Source organism: Lissotriton vulgaris, chromosome 1_1 (assembly GCF_964263255.1).
Source record: "Lissotriton vulgaris chromosome 1_1, aLisVul1.2, whole genome shotgun sequence".
NCBI classification, from domain to species: domain Eukaryota; kingdom Metazoa; phylum Chordata; class Amphibia; order Caudata; family Salamandridae; genus Lissotriton; species Lissotriton vulgaris.
In genome coordinates, this window is record NC_141685.1 from 605,039,657 (window position 1) to 605,056,995 (window position 17,339).

Sequence of the window (17,339 nt, forward strand, 5' to 3'; positions counted from 1 at the left end):
AATTTCGAAGCCGAGCTTGTCCCAGGGTACCTTCGGGCTTCCACCGGGATCAGGGGTGCATGTTTTGTCACTTTCGATTTGTCGCTTAAGCTGCAAGCATAACAATCACGTACTTTGTCCTCCATGTCACGATCCATTGCTGGGAACCAATAATCTGCACGTAATCTTGCTTTGCTAAGACTGCGGCCCCAGTGACCCTCATGGGCCAGATCAATCACTTGACTCCTCATCCCCTCCGGGGGAACCAATTTTCCTGACTTTAGGATGAATTTCCCCTCCACAGAAAGGTCATCCCTAAAGTTCCAATATGGTTGAATTTCCCTTACAAGCTCCTTACATTTGTTCGGCCAACCGGACACAATATATGTTTTCACACTCTTCAAAATTTCATCTTGTTTCATATGTGTCTCCCGACTATTTTTCGCCACTGCTGCCAGGCTCACTTCCAAAATTGTATCTTCGACATTCTCCTCCTCAGCTTCTCCGCAGATGGGAGCCCTCGATAGGAAATTCGCCACTTTGTTTTGTTGTCCTGGTATGTACACCACTCTGAAATTGTAGCCTTGTAGGCCTAACACCCATTTAGCTATGCGTGGGGTCATGTTCTGCATGTCTTTTTTAGTAAACAATGGCACCAAAGGCTTGTGGTCTGTATGCACTTCGAATTGAACACCCCACACATCATATTTGAAATGCTTGATGGCCCAGTAGACGGCTAAGGCCTCTTTTTCCACGGTTGAATAGTTTGCTTCAGGACCGGTGAGCGTTCTGGACGCAAAAGCTACCACCTTTACTTTGTTCTCCACCCTCTGTGCTAAAGTGGCTCCAATCCCTTTGTTGCTGGCATCCATTAAAATTATAATGTCTCTTTCCGGATTAAATTTCCCTATGGAAGGTGCCTGTATGATCGCTTCTTTTATTTTGTTGAAAGCCCTCTCTTGATCCTTTCCCCAGCTGAAAATGCTATCCTTTTTAACAAACTCTCTCAAAGGATGTGACATTGTGGCAAAATCCTTGATGAATTTCGCCATGTATTCCACCAATCCTAGAAATGACACGACATCTTCCTTGTTGGTGGGAGTGGGAGCATCTCTCACCGCATTAACCAGATCACACTTCGGTTTGATGCCCTCTTCTGAGATGGTGTGACCCAGATAGTCCACTGAACTCACACCTAACTTACATTTGCTCTCCCTTGTGGTGAATCCAACTCCCTTCAGTCTCTCCAAAACTCCTTTGATGTTGTCATTGTGCTCCTTTTCATCTGCTCCATAAATCAGGATATCGTCCTGAAAGCACATCGTTTTTGTGCAGTCTTTGAGAATGTGCTGCATTATCCGTTTAAGGGCTGCAGCTGCGGACGCCAAGCCAAAAGGCATCCGCAGAAATTTAAAATTTCCAAACGGGGTTGTGAAGGCCGTCAGTGATTGAGACTCCGGATGCAGCTTTATCTGATAATAGGCCGAGGACAGGTCCAAGACACTAAAATATTTCGCCCCCTGTATGGTGCTCACCATCTCGCCAATCCTCGGGAGGGGATATCTGTCCACTAGGATGTTGGCATTTAAGTCTTGTAAGTCCACACAGAGCCCTATGTTCTTTCCTCCATCCTTGGTCGTGATGACGAGTGGAGCCAACCATCCCGAGCTTTTAATTTCCATGATGACCCCTTGGCTGACCAGCTTTTCCAACTCCCTTTCCAATGGCTCCCTCATGCGAAGTGGAATAGATCGGGTTTTGTGTCCTACAGGTACTGCCCCCTCTTTAAGAGTGATTTTATGCATGTAGTTCTTTAGCACTACCAGGTTTTCACTGAACACCTCCTTAAACTCAGAGGTTAGGTTTTCTGCAATATTTGGAGGTTCCACTAGAAGTACCTGCTCTCTGTTGTTGGGGTCTAGCTTAATCCCTAACTCCTTCTGATGTTTCCACCCCAGGAGGCTAGATCCCCTCGTGGTTACATAGACTTTTCTTACAGTATGCCTGTCCTTAAATGAGATCCTCATCCTAGCCATACCTTCTAATGGGATACGTTCCCTATTGTACCCCGCTGGACTTATGTCAGCTTTCTCAAGCACAACCTTGTGTTTGGCAAATTTCTCATCAAATATGCTTTTGTCAACCAAAGTAAAAGGGGAGCACGAATCGGCGTATACTTCAAACTTCTACCCATCAAGGGTGATTTCACACTTAGGGTAGTTGTTATCATCATTGGCCATGTTATCTTCAACTTGAAAAATATAAGTTTTCCCACCCCCATCTACTCTCTCAACATTTTCTATGGCATGTACTTTTTGATTCATATTTTCACAAACTTTTGAAAAATGCCCCCTCCTATTGCATTTTCTACACAAAACATCCCTCGCCGGGCACTTCCAATTGTTCGCCAAGTGATTGGGGCTACCACATTTGTAGCAAAATAAACCTTCTGCATTACTGCGTTGATTGCCCTTCACTTTTTCTCCCACCTTACATACTGTCTCCACCTCAGCTGCAACCTTGCTCTCACTCTTTTCTCTATTAACTCCATCATGAATTTTCATTTCCTTCATGCACAACGCCGTATGCTCCAAACCCTTTGCTATGCTTAGTGCTTCATCTAGATCTGGATTCCTAGTGAGCAGGTCTTCTTGGATACTAGGATCATTAGTACACCTCACAATTTGATCTCTAATCATGGAATCCGTCAATGGCCCAAATTCACAAGTAGCAGATAAACCCCTCAGGACTGCAACATAATTTGTGACTTTCTCATCCTTCTTTTGCACCCTCTTATAAAATTTGTGCCTTTCCAGTACTACATTAAGTTTAACTTTAAAATGCTCCTCCATCTTCCTTAGGGTATACTCATACACATTAGTCCCTTCAACCTCTTCTTCTTGATCATCATCCACCAGTCTGCCTGTTATGTCTTCAAAAACTTTCCTGACATGAATACCTAAGTTGTGCAGTAAAATGTGTCGTTTCCTCACATTGTTATAATTTCCACCCCCTATTGCTATAAGGTAGGATTTAAAAATTCCTTCCTACCTCTTCCAAGGGATGTCTGGCTCGCCTAGCTCATTTAGAAATGGTGGCGGCTGACTGATGCCTGCTCCTGCCATGACCATGAAAGGCAGTACCCCTAAGGATGTCCTAACTTCTTCCCACCCTTCCCAAAATTCAATGCACTAATTAGAGAAATAAACACTCTAATACTGCTTCAGGAGGGAGGAAAGGTGAGGGCTTATTTACCAGACCATGTAAAGCTCATCCACTTACTGCTGCAGGAAGCAATATATATATATATATAACTCATACAGCACTTAACATTTTACACTTCTCTGCTAAACAATCACAAACAGAAAGGATATAAGTCCTCTTTCAGTTGCCGTTGAGTTTTCCTCAATAAACCAATAGATAGCACCAAGCGTCTGTAGGCGGGAACTTCCTGTGAGAATGAATTCCAGTCACAACTGCGTGAAGTTCGCACCACGTCTCTTCACGGAAATTTAAGTTTTTCAAATTGTCCTTGCAGCGTTCTTCCTCGATTTGCGGCCCCAAGATGTCCCGAACACAGCTCCGGCAACTTCCTCACTCGAGCACCAAACCACCACACGCCGAGAAGGGTGTCAAAAGATCGCCGAGAAAGCCTGGATTGAAGCCGCTCGGACTGCTCGACTTCACTCAGCACGCTCACTTGCTTCTATCTGCCCCTCGGATTTCGCTTAGGCAGGATTATTACGCCGGTATGGACCAGCCGTGAGGAACTTGACCACTAACTCTCCGAGCCCGCAGTCGGGACTTCGGATGTCAAGCCTAGACTGTGAAATACGCAACACAGACGCTGCAGCTTCCTCACACCGCCATGCTCGGATGAGACTTTCAATGTCAATCGTCTGCCAGGGAAATTATCAACTCAGCCGCTGCAGGTTCCTCACCACGCTATACCATCACACACCATCGGGGAATACAACACCGATTAGATCCTGCACACCGCACACCGGTAAGTCCAAGTCGGGGTTGTTTTTAGATCCTACTGCCCCCTTCCTCACCTAGGGGGATGCTGGGCGCTTTTGATACGTGTCTTTTCCTCCAACACTCACCGGACTTCAGCTCACTTTAGATGTCCGTAACTCCGACTTCCCCCCGATACTCTGTAGGTTAGCACCTTCATTGGATAAAGTTCTTTACCGACCAAGCTTCTCAGGATTTTCCAGGGGGGGAAGCACCTTGCTGTCCCTGGCACAGCTTCCGTCCCTCATCGCCACAAAATGTAGTAATTAGGGTCCAGACCGTATAGTTTATAACCTCTTTATTGTAGTAAAAGAGAGGTAAAGGTGTCCCCAGGTTGTCGTGTGTCTCGCTCTAAGCGAACGCTCTCAACGTTCTATGTCAGCCTTCACAGGAGGGTACGGGGTATACCAAAGTATGGGAAAGGGAGAGGGGTGAGAGTGGGAGGGGTGAACCATTGGCAGAGGTTACAACAGTGGCCCATTCAACAAAGAATTGCAGGCTGACTCAGGTGTAGGAGTGCAGGAAATTCAGCCAGGGTTATTGTGATTGTCACTCTACTTCAAGCCATTTTCTTAGTACGACTACAGAAGGTAAGGCTTTTTGTAAGCGAAAATGCTAAATCATTTTCCAGTGCAGCACATTTCTTTATTGGCCAGTTGTTACGGTGTTTGAATGGATGTGTGGAAGTGTGATAATGGGTCACAGGTTGACAGAATGGACAGATGAGTGAGCGTTTGGATGGATAAGTGAGAGACTAAATGCATGGATTGAAGGAGTGAGTTAATTGATATACATTGTGTGTCTGAGTTGAGCGAGTTAATTTATGGATGGAAGGTGGGTGATGACTCACACTCTCTCTTCTGACTCATGCAAACCCATGCGGATGAATAAACAGTGAAATGCAGAGACTCCTGCAGACAAACTAGCACATACAAGCTACACATACTAAGTTTCACCTCACCCGCCCCCGTCTAAACACCACTAGTCACCATTCAGAAAAGTAAGGATTGGGATGCTGGCCAGATGTGGAAAAGTCCTGCTAGTAAAAAGCAGGGAGGATAGCTGGGGGGCGTGGAGTAGTTGTTTGAATGTATGTTTGTGTTCAATGTGTAGAAAACCACTAGATAATATCCAGTGAAGGGAGAGGGAGGAAAGAGAGGAAAAGCACATAGGAGGTGGGCAAAGGTCTACTTGTGCTATGACTGGGACCACAAACGTGGCTTGCAACCCATGGTACACGCCATAGCAGGGGCATCTAGATATTGAGTACTTCAATGTAATAGTGGGCAAACCTAGTTTTTGTAGTAATTCTCACTTTAGCAACCATCCTACCATTTCGTATTTATGTATGCGGTGCTGATCCACAAGAGTAGCGACTGCTCAGCCACTACATTTGAGTGAGTTGAAATGAGAGTGATGGGGATGGAACATAACCAAAACTCAGAGGAGAAAGTATGTTTCCGTGGCTTTGGATGTTAGATAGAGAATCTAGCAATATATGCTTTCATCTCGGAAATTTCTATCAATTGTAGTTCTGAATTCAGATTCCACCATAAGGGTCTCCATCCATGCACGATATGAACACCATGAAGTGACAACGCAATCGGCACCAAGTGCAAGAAGAAAACCAAATCAGGACCACATGAAAACGGGCTTAGAGAGGATACTGCCATGTCCAAATCAATGCCGCCTGGTGGTGTGCCCATGTATGAGATCAATGTACCCAGTTTTATTAGGTGTGGAAATGCAACTGGTAAAATCACTGGGCAAAATATATCCCCAGAGTGAGGAGACTCAACCTGAATGCGCCCTGACCCATTCCAAATGGACGGAAGCCTTAGCACATCCCAGCAGCGCGAAACGTGCTCTAATGTTGTATTCCCTTCTGATATCCACCACCCACTTATTGAACCGCTGTAGTCGACCTGCTTCTGCAGTTTGCAAATAAGAGCAGGTGGGTCACAAATCCTGCAGTACCTGTAAATTTGGGGTCTCACAGGATATTCCCCATTCTGGGGATTTAACTCAGGATGATCGGATTTAGATAATGGCGGGAGTCAGTAGCTCTGAGCCCCAGTACCTCCTCATCTAAAATCAACCGATTCAAATGCAGCCCTTCCCAGCACTTCTCGTGTAGTAAGAAGCATCAGATAAAATGTCGTTATTTGTGACTATGTCCAGGTAATTCGCAGGTAAATACCAGCCAATCATCACAGATAGCAACTTTCTTTGTCGTGGTTCTTGTTGTGGCTATAATAAGATTTAAAGCACAGCCACAGAAATAAATGGCACATCCATAACTAATTGAGTGTATTTGCTAGTGGCTGTTGTTTTATTGTGCTTACTTTTGTTCTAGCATACTACTGTCACTATATTTACAGATTTACACGATGGGAGGTCATTTTTGTTTCATTTTTCCGTGCTTCACATTTTTAACATTTTTTTAGCGTTAGCTTTCAACATTAACATAACCTGTTTACGTTTTTAAAAAGCTTCTTGAAGCTGTTTTAAACAAGAAGCACAATCCTAAGATTTTATTTTATTCTATTCTATCAAATGTATTCTAATGTTGTCTGAGTAGGTGGCTGAACATCACCACTGTACCATCTTGTAGTGAGCTAAAAAAAAAAAAAAGAAGCAAAAGTGTTTTAGCTAAGCATTTTTATGAGTAATTGAAATTATTTTAATTTTGTATTTGTTGATCTCAGTTGAGGTCTGGATCAAATAAAGTTTTTCTTTATTTTACTTTACTTTACTTTAACATTAACATTGTCATTACCACGTTAATCTTGTAGCACCTTTGATTTGAGAAATGCCACTTTATCATTGTCTTGATGGCATTTGCCATGGACCTTTTTGCCAGCCCTCACCCGTAATTATTTTAGGCACCAATATTTCATGTAATTGATATCAAGGGAATTGTAAGTTTTAGTTTACTGCTGAAAGTTTTTTTATTTTATTATAGAATACACCTCTTACAATCCGAAGTAAGTTGTGGTGAATTTTGCAGGGGCGAGACGTTCACAGTGAACTTTTATTTGGAGACACATCAAATGTTTTGTAGCCATAACTTAGTTCGACACCTACCTCCAGATCAGTCAGGGTGGACCCAGGTTTAGGACACGTTCATTGGCGTTGTCCTCTCGACAAAGTCTATCATGGTGGGGTGATACTCCCTTATTTGTGGACCCACAGTGTGGCGATGTTTCAGACCATTCTGTGAAGTATGGAGGACCTGTATGCTGTTTCTTGGTTCTAAATTGAAATACATAGTTTCTCCATTTGTTCTCTGAAGGTACAGATTTGTTTATTTGATCAATTTAAATATAAGAGCACTCTTTATTTTTCTGTAGAAGGTTTTTAGTTTAATGTTTGCACAGATGTTTTACACCTAGAATTATGTTGAGGACACTTTAGCAGGGGATAAATCCCTGGTTCTTTGTGATATTAGGACATAAAATACATATGAATTCTGTAACACTGGTGCTAGCAGGTCGGGAAGGTAAAATCCATGACCAAGGAAAACACATTAGCACCCAAGAGAGCGCAGCCTGCTGCTGTAAGCCCTGGTCAATGCCAAGCAGATAAAATTCTAGAACATATAAAAAATATCCTGAAGCCATTTTAAACCTTTTTTTCACAAGACAGCAGTTTAACAGGAAATGCAAAGTTGTTGCTAATAAAATCAATGCTTGGGACAACCAGATCAATTTTATGAACTACACAAGCAAAGTCATTGGAAGGTTTACACTGTGATCACTCTGTAGCATCCCGCTGAAATATTTTACTCTATCTGGCTTAATACATTTATTTTCAGTCTTAGCACATAGCACTTAAACCTGCAAAGCTCTCAGCACCACTAGCCCAGGATTAGAATTGACATTATCACGCCAATTGGAATAATCAAGAAACTTAATCAACATTCTTGTGATCAAAATATGTGGTTTACGGCATTGTCTTATTAAGGGCACGAACACTGCTAGAATATCTGGCCCAGTAAATTTTACAATTGGAACCTCTTTGCGAATTGCAGTTTATAATGTGGGAAAATACTGCTCAGGAAAACCCCAAAACAATCAGTGATGTCATTTGAGATGTCATCAGTGATGTCATGAGTGATGTCACTGACCATGAAATGAGTATTGTAATTTGTGACATCATCAGCAGTGCATTGGGGGCGCAGGAGTTATAGTTAGTTGAACTAACTATAACGGGGGAGTTTCAATGTTTTTGTATGAGTGAAATGTCCAACTATCTATAACGTCCCTGAAACCTATGTTTTTTTCAGCGAAAAAAAATATATATATATATATATTTGTATGACAGAAGAGCAGACAGCACTGACAATCAACTCGAATGGAAGAAGGTACGTACCTTTACAATTTAAGTAAAGTTGAGAATCATAATTGCATTTCAGTAGAACAAATTAACATGAATGAGTAGGGATGGAAAATGTCAAGAGGAAGCTGTTTCAATAATGTTACATATGAACCTTTTTGTGTTTCGAAATATTTTTCAGGAAGTGATGTCGATAGCACATGAATAGCCCAACGCTCAGCGCAAATTGTGAATTGCTCTAATCTGTGTTTTTCTGCCATGATCAGCCAAGAGTGCACCTTACACTGCTGTCTTAAAACCACGAGAAAACACTCACAAAGTGATTATAGTCGTTTGAGCTCCCAATTGTCCTTGACTCAAACATTATTGATTCATTTTTCCATATGTGTTTTAGAATCTTAACCTTCAAGGTCACCCACGGCATTTACAACTCTACTTGAGCAAACACGTGTATTGCTGAGTGAGAATAATATCAGACGGGATATTTGAGACAACTATAAGTGAAGAACAGAAGCGAGAACACATTTGAAGGGAAAAACTTTCACGAATTTCAAACCGGTTTTTGTTAATTGTCCCTGGAGAATGAATAGAAATTATGCTTTGAAGAGAGACAGACACGTTCAGCCCAGCATTCGGCGCACCAACAAATCACGCCCACTTTAGGATGTGAAATAGGGAAGCAGACACAATATCTTGAAAGATATCAACCGAATAAGAGAACTTACAGCGCACATTTAAGTTTAGCACACACTTGGCACCTGAATTATTTAACGAGTGTACTTCTCCTGAATAAACATACAAAAGAAAGTCTGCCTTTGAACTCCGAAGGGCGGCAGGACGCTTATAGACAGAAAGGGGTCGAATTTATTAAACTTACGGTCACGTGCCCAGGGTTTCAGAGCTGCAGGTAGTAGACTGGAACGCGGTCCTCCTGGGTGTCCGAGACAGTCAGCGCAGCAGCTTTCCATAAACAGGTGAGGTGAGCCTGGCAGGGATTTAAAGCACAAGAAAGCAGCTCGACCAGCTGAGGCAGACTGAGGGAGGAGCAACTGTTGTGAAAGGGAGGGGATTTCAGGTGTGTGGGAAGAGGGAAATAACAATGATGCTGTTTACAGAGAGCACTTTGATCTGCAATTGGCTAGTTTGGATGTGCCCTCCTCAGGCACTTACTCAATGGGCTGTCCCACACTATGTAGAACAGCCCACAATATTTCGGGATCTTTACATGTACACTCTCTCTCCCAGGTGTCTGAGCTAGGTCTAGGCATGCTGGACATCTTTTGCGGGTGAGAGCTATATACCATACCAACGGCCAGCTTCTGTCTACTAGTTAGATCCGTGGTTCTTAACCAGTGGGCCTGGAACCCTAGGGCTCCGCAAAGCCTACTCAGGGGGTCCGCAATTGCATTGAAAATTAAATATTAAAAGATTAGTTTAGTGTATATAAATCAAGAAGCAAAATGTAAACTTAAGCAAAAGTAAAGGAAGTTGAAAGCTGAAAATGAATTTAGTATCCTCCGATTGATTTGTGGTAGTAAGTGGATTTAGAGAAGCTCTAACCTTCTATTAACATTCACATTGTGATTGTTTAATATTTGTTTAGGAATTTAAATGAAATATGTCATCATTTATGTATTTCTTTGATCAATGTTTCAGTTTATGTCTATTGTTTTGCAGTTCAAATCCTAGAAAATGTTTGGGCCAGGGCCCCCGGCACCCTTTAATGACTCAGTGGGGGGGCCCTGTTTTCCAATAATGAATCAGTGGGGTCCCCAGGTTCCAGCAGTGATTAAGTGGGAGACCACAGAAGCCAAAAGGTTATGAAACACTGAGTTATACTGTATATTTTTAAAGGTTTAAACCTTTGCAGACCAACCAGGATATTGCGGCATGGATTAGCAAATTTAGAGGCACAAATATGGAAATTCAGAGGCACAAATATGGAAATTTAGCTGCCTTTTTTCTGCACTTTATTTTATTCATTATCATTCATTTTGGGGAAATCTTTTTTGAAATCTCTGACCTAATATCTCTTGCTCAAGAATAGCAGAATGGTAGATTTATCTGGATCTTTCCACTGTTTATATACAATTTCCTTTGAAATCGTGTAGAATCAGGTCACTCGCATCATGACTCATTTATTGTGAATAAAACCCCTCATTGGTCTTTGCCTTTAAAACCCAGAGTTTCTCTAATGTGAAACAAAAATTCTCGCAATTGAGAGTCTATCATATATTTTCCCTTTTCATCCTTTTCAAAATCATAATCTTGATCTTTAGAGCTCATTGCTCCGGGTTCTGCCATTGAAAAACCAACTGGCTTTTTAGGTTGAGCCTAGAGTCAGCGCTCATGCGCTAGTGACTGGCTGTACTGGAGTATGGAATAGAAGCCCTGCCCACTCTCTGCCCATATTTGCATTGGCTTGTGTCACTGTACTTCGTAAAGGCTTGCTTCTGATTCGTAAATAGGCTTGTTAGTCTCTCCATAGTACCGCCTTTTCTTCATTTGTAACCTCCCATGGCGAGTGGCCCTTTTACTTTGGTTGTTACAGGGTAGTTGTTATTTAGTGTTGGAAGCACTATTTTCTTTATTGAGTTTCCCTTACTGCAGGCATTGCGTGCTTCGTACATTCAGAGCACCATGCAGCCCGTCTCGCCTCCCCCCAGGTGCCGCGCTTTAGGTTTCAGCATGGCTCCCACTTTACAAGTACAGTAAAACATTTTAGTATTTTACTTTCACCAGCTTTAACTTTAATATGGTGCACTCGCTCCTTCCACTTGTTCGGCACCACATCATGGTTTTGTTTTTTTATTTACATTAAGACAGCGCACAATTACAATGGATCCTGCTGCCTGAAGCCCCCTCTGGGTGCTGCACTTTTGGTTTCAGCACGGCATCCGCTTTACAAGTACAATAGAAGATTTTAGTATTTGCTTTCACAATGCTGTTGAGAAGTACCAGTACTGCTCTACATCAGCCCTGCTGAAAAGTACCAGTACTGTACTACATCAGCTCTCCTGAGAAGTGTTAGTACCGCAATACATAAGCCCTGCTGAAAAGAGCCGATTTCCATCTCACTAGCAGACCTGCAGCGGTGCCTTGTGGTGCAGGTGTGGAGTAAAAAGCCTTTTTAGGGGCTCACTGATGCACCAGTCCTTAAACCAACAAAGATGAAATTGGCACGGAAGCTGTAATATTAAAGAGAATGCATATATTAACCTCACATGAGGGAGACTATGTCAATACGGTACCCTCAGGCCACTGTATGAGGTAGTCCAAGGAGTACAGAAACCATGGTGCTTATACACTATGATAGTTGCAGTGTAAGCATGGAGGTTCAAAAAGAGGCGGTACAAGTATGCACATGAATAGCTATTTCTCATATATGGACAACTGAAAACTACTTATACAACAGAGTGGGAGGAGTAACAAAAACCCTTACATCAGTTGGAATAGCCTGACAGTTATATACTTAGACAGATGCATTCTGGCAGCTACAAGCCTTTCTGATCATACATTGCTCTGGTTCAGTGCTGAAGGAGTTAACTGTAACTGATGGCTCAAGTAGAATACAAGGACAGGCAACAGTGAAGAGGGAGACGCACATGGCGAGGACATGGCTCACCAAAATGGTTGCCACAAACAAAGTGGCTTCAGCTTATGCTGACGGTAATTTCTGCGATTTCCAAACAGGTTCTGTCCAATCAGAGATAAGACTGTACTGCAGGGAGATGCTGACACTGTCCCACTGACTGATTGGCAGCCTGTGTTTGAGGTAACAGTACTGCCTCACTAATAGAGCAGCAGCAATGGTAGTGCCTGCTGAGAAGTGCTGGGAACAAAGCATTAAAAGTGCATCGGCTGTTATGAGGCACACCACTCACGGGCAGAGCTCACTGCTCCTTAGGCCTATTTAAGCATAACATATGGCGCCGGTGAGACTGCAGCTCTAGAAACAATAACACATTAATTTCTAACACTGCTGCGGATACTGTAAAGGATGCTCGAGTTCAAATCCCAGATTACCCTTCCCCCAACACTGTATGATCCTGGACTGCATCACTTTACTTACAACTCCCTCATCTGCTAAAAGTAGAAAGCTATGTAGAAGTAGTCTACAGAGGTATTTAAAAACAAGCATTTGCAATGAAATATGTTTCGCATTTGCGAGAGTTTAAGCTATTTGCATTGTAAATGACAATGCCTTTTATATATGTTTTAAAAGCCAACACATAAATAAAAGGCATTGTCATTTAACAATGCCAATAGCTCAAAGTCTCGCAAATGCAAGACCGATTGCATTACAAACACTAATCATGTAATAATATTGTGGACATCATAGGATGGTCACAAGAGGTCCTCGTTTCCCAATTTGACAACTGAGAGGTGAAAATAACTGTTATTTTCCCTTTTCAGTCTCGTAAAAAAAAAATCCCATTTTCCAGTGGCAGTTTTGTAAAAATCGCAGCATTTTTACAAAACTGTCAATTTCGCAATATTTTTTGCAAATCGTGAAATCACGAAATCCTGGATGGTCTGCATATGGGCTTGATCTTTTCTGCTCTCTACTAGGAGTAATAATGGGACCCTATGAGTCGCGCTGAATAAAAGTATCTTAGTCCTGATTGCCTTGAAAATAATGCGGGCTGCAGCCAAGCAATGCATCAGTGTTCCACTTCCAAGGACCCAGGACTGGATTGGCACCACTTGGTAGGGCAAGACTCACAGATGACAGAGTCCAAATGCTGTAGCAGGGTGATTGAAGACTTTGATGCCCCTGAGATTTCAGGACAGGAGGCAAGCTGACGAGCCCTTTGAGTCACACTAGTTCTGAGTTGGAGGGATGCTGGCCCAGTCCTTTTCACTCTAAATTAAGAGGGCAGCAGCTCAACACAGCAAAGCAGGAGTCCAGCAGTGCAGTAGGCCAGCTTAGTGGCAGTCCTTGTAACAGCACAGCAGCCCTTTTTCTTGGCAGCCTATCCACAGGTTCAGAAGTGAACTGAAGTGGTGGCATTTGCGGTACAATATTTATACTTTGGTTTCTTGTTTTTGGAAGGTGGGACAAGTATATGACAGTGGCTTTGAAGTTCAATTTCAGACTTGCATCTTAAAATCTGACTTTACTATGAATTTTGATTTTATATTGTCAGTCCAAAGACACCAAACTCTAAAAGTTTGTCTTTCACCAATTTGGAATTACACTTATATAATGTAATAAGGTAATCCCAATAGTATCTTAAAACTACACACACAGGCTCTGCAATGGCAGGACTGAGACATGTTTAAAGCACTTCTAAATTGTGTGGCACTATCAGTTCTACAGGTCCACTGGTATCATTTAATTTACAGACCCTGGGCACATGTAGTGCACTTTACTAGGGACTTATAAGTATATGAAATATGCCAATTTTAGACAAGCCAATGTTATCAAGTTTTAAGTAGAGAGCACATGCACTGTAGTACGAGGTAGCAGTGGTAAAGGGGCAGAGTAGTTAAGCCAACAATAGCAAATTGTATTGTTATGAGATAGGCACGAGCGAGAAATGGCTGTGAATCGCTCATATCTATGCCAATTGTTGTCTATTGGTTGTGGACGGGCTTTTCCGCTCATGAAGGCATTGTGTATGTTTTTGAATGGGGTGAGATTGTATTTATATGAGGTGGGGTTAGCAGTTAGGCAGAAGAACAGTTGTACTTATTGTGAACAGATAACACCAAGAATAAGCCCCGGATATATACAAAATATTCTTCAAATTTGTTTTCTTACCTGTGTGCTTCACAACTTCTTACAGTTAGCTTACACCATAATCACACAGGGTTTAGAGGAGATTTCCCTCCTGGCAAGAGGCACCTCTCACAGCTTTCTTGGAAATTCACACCTGCACAGACCATGCAGGATTGTGTTGATTGATTATTATTCCAAATGGGAAAGGAGGTTACCTCACAGAATGTTGTTGAGTTCTTAGGTGAAATATTTTGTAGGGAATTTATCCCTCAGGAACTTGTAACTGATAATGGCCCTCAATGTTTTAGTGCATTTACGGAGATCTACTTGGAGAAAGGTGGTGTAACACATAGATGAGTAGCTGTATTCTATCGAATGGCGAATGGTCAAGTGGAGAGGTTCAACCATAATGTCAAGAAAGCGATCCAGTTAGCTGTTTATGTAGGCCTCAACTGGGGAAATGCATTGCAGACTATTTTATTAACCTATAAGACCAGTTAAATGCTGAAGATAACCCCTGCTCACCCCCTTGGTAGCTTGGCACGAGCAGTCAGGCTTATCTTAGAGGCAACGTGTGAAGCGTTTGCACAACACACTAGGCACATTACAAAAAAAATTCCACACAACGTTATATACAAATAGCCTTTGTAATATCCAAAACACATTAGAATCATAATCACACGATGTACACTGTGCCAACTGGCACTAGGCAATATTTACAGGGGATTATATACACATGACAGGCCAATTGGGCCACTGTCAGAACCTTTAGAAAGTACTAGTAACACATGTAAAACACAACCAGTAACTACTGGCAGAATACTGTACTCAGCATTAGCACTGGCAACATAAACACATTATGTCTGCCTCACAGTTAGGCATAAAACACATTATGCATAGACCTCATAGGCATAAACCCATTACGCAATAGGCATCATCTTAAAACATCATAGCATGACATGAGGCATCAGCAGAAGTACATTATGCAACATAGACATAAATCAGCAGTGCACTGCAGTAACACTACTACCAGGTGCATGCATCACCTTACAAACTGAGCCCAGGCCAACTGGCCTTTCACTGGGGCTCAAAATGCCCTATGTCCAGAAAGACGGGGCATGAACTGGGGCCTCTCAAATGGCCCCCTAGCTTCCAATGCAGCGAAGATGCTGCACAATGCACTGGGGCACAGGGGAGTGTCTCACCCCCTCCTTATCACCAACAAAATGCCCCCAAACGTTGCAGCGGCCTGCACTCTTGCAGCACAGCTGTGATCAGCACTGACACTCACTGTGCCCTGACACCCCCACGGGGACTCTATCAGAAATTAACCAACAAGTCCCAATCCGGGACTTCTAAAAATGAAATAGCCCCAAGAGTTGCAGCTGCCCATTGTCCAGCGGGGCATCTGTGGGAAAAATGAGCCTGGGCACCAAGGTGCCCTCGAAGCCCCACTCCGGGACTCCTAAATACTAAATGGCCCCCCACGTTGGAGAGGCCCGCTCTCCTGTGGGACCGCTTAGGGAAACAGGCAACCCACAATGTGCCTCGGGGGCCCCTCTCATCTGGGTTCTCTGGGGGCTCTGTCCAGTCTCTGAGCAGGTCCTCAGGCACAGGCAATGTGCCGCGGCTGGTCCAATGAGGGAAAACTTGGTTTCCTTCTTGTTTTGCCCGGTCCCTCTCCTGGCACATGGGACTTCTCTGTGGAGCCCGCAAAGCTCTGGACGGTCTAGGCTGCGTGCGGGGCTCCCCTCAATCACACGAGAGCCCCGCCTCGATGTTGGCAGCCGTTTCCTTCATCCCGCTCTTCTTCTGGGTGCCGGGCAGGGATTGGCTCCATCCACGGTCCTGCCCCTGGTCAGGCACCAGATGCCTGACTTTCCGTTTCGCTGCTTGCAGCGGCTCTTTCGTTTCGGGCCGTAGCGGTGATTCCTGCAGCAGGAATTCAGTGCGGGGTGGGCACCCGCCCCTAAATAACACCCAAAAGCAGGGTGAGCTCCCACTATTAAGGAGCACGAACCAGCAGGGTGGGCACCCGCTTTTTAAGGAGCACAAACCAGCGGCACCAGCTTTTTAAATAGGCATGAAAGCGGGGTGGGCTCCCTCTCTGATGCAACAAGGGGGAGTCCCCACGCCTGGATTCTACTTGCAGACACTGAAGCTGTGCGCTGCAAGGCACCAGCGCTCCTCTTCAGAACAAAAGTAATGGGCTCACAAGGTGCTAGAGTCATCAAGGTTCCAGGGACACAGCTGGGCCCAAGCAGGCCAGCACACACGGCCCTCCAGCAGGGAGGCAGTTGTTTGTGGTGCTTCCTCCTGGGGTCCAGCTGCTTGGGTGAACCAGCCTAAACTGTTACTGGTGAGTTTTGGAGCAATTTGTTGACAAGGCTCCTCTTCCCCTTTGTCAGGTGGGAGCTCGTCATCAGACACACCACAAAGGGGTGGAGCCAGCATTCACCTAGGCAGACACAGACCTATTCAGGGTCAGGGGTCTACTCCTCCCACTATATAAATACGATTGATTTAATATTTTCCTATTGCGCTGTTAATTCTTAAACATGCGTTTTTATACATACGATTTGTATAAAACCGCTCGGTATTACCTGCTCAGTCCTCATATGCGGTCGGGTGAGGACTGAGCAGGTAATACCGAGCGGTTTTGCCGATAAGGAACAATGTTTCCACGAGGTGATCCCGCCCTCGCCTGAGACCATGAAGTGCAAATTAGCACCAATATATATACGCCATTGAAATACAAATCGTATGTATAAAAACGCATGTTTAAGAATTAACAGCGCAATAGGAAAATATTAAATCAATCGTATTTATTTAAATATAAGAGTGGAATATACAGGGCTGGACCCTGTATGGTCCTGATGAAAAGCTTGGGGAGCTTGAAACATGTCGACCACGAGACACTGATCTAGCCCAATTCAAGGTTAGATAACAGTGTTACCCCATTTTAATATACCAAACTAGGAGCAGAATAAATTGTTGAGGCCCACTAGCACGGTATTTTTAATCACACATCCACTCCACCACCACAACACTTTACACCACACATAGCCTTTCACAAATACAGTGCTCCTGCGTAGTCCGCTAGTCGCAGCACGCCCCTTTTCGTAGAGAACTGGGATGGCCCCAATGATGAAGCATGTCACCGTGGGGAAACCCCGGTGAGTGAGGGGACTCTAGAAAGAAATTTTTCTTTCTTCTCATGGTAGATACTGACAGAATTACGCAGTAACCATACACACAAACTAGGTCTCTGGACCCGTTA

At 43.6% G+C, this 17,339-nt stretch overlaps 1 protein-coding gene across 3 annotated transcripts in view; it reads right to left on the reverse strand.

The window, feature by feature from the left end:
- Positions 1–17,339, reverse strand: part of LOC147747554 (ferric reductase 1-like) — a 335,069-nt gene that overhangs the window by 312,005 nt on the left and 5,725 nt on the right. Inside the window, exon 1 of one of the 3 annotated variants that reach the window (XM_086954117.1) lies at positions 9,212–9,376. The exons of 1 other annotated variant lie outside the window; for it this stretch is intronic. The gene's annotated coding sequence lies outside the window, so the exon portion shown is untranslated. Of the gene's footprint in view, positions 1–9,211; positions 9,377–17,339 lie in introns of those variants that run through there. One more of the 3 variants, XM_086954121.1, reaches the window with a different exon arrangement.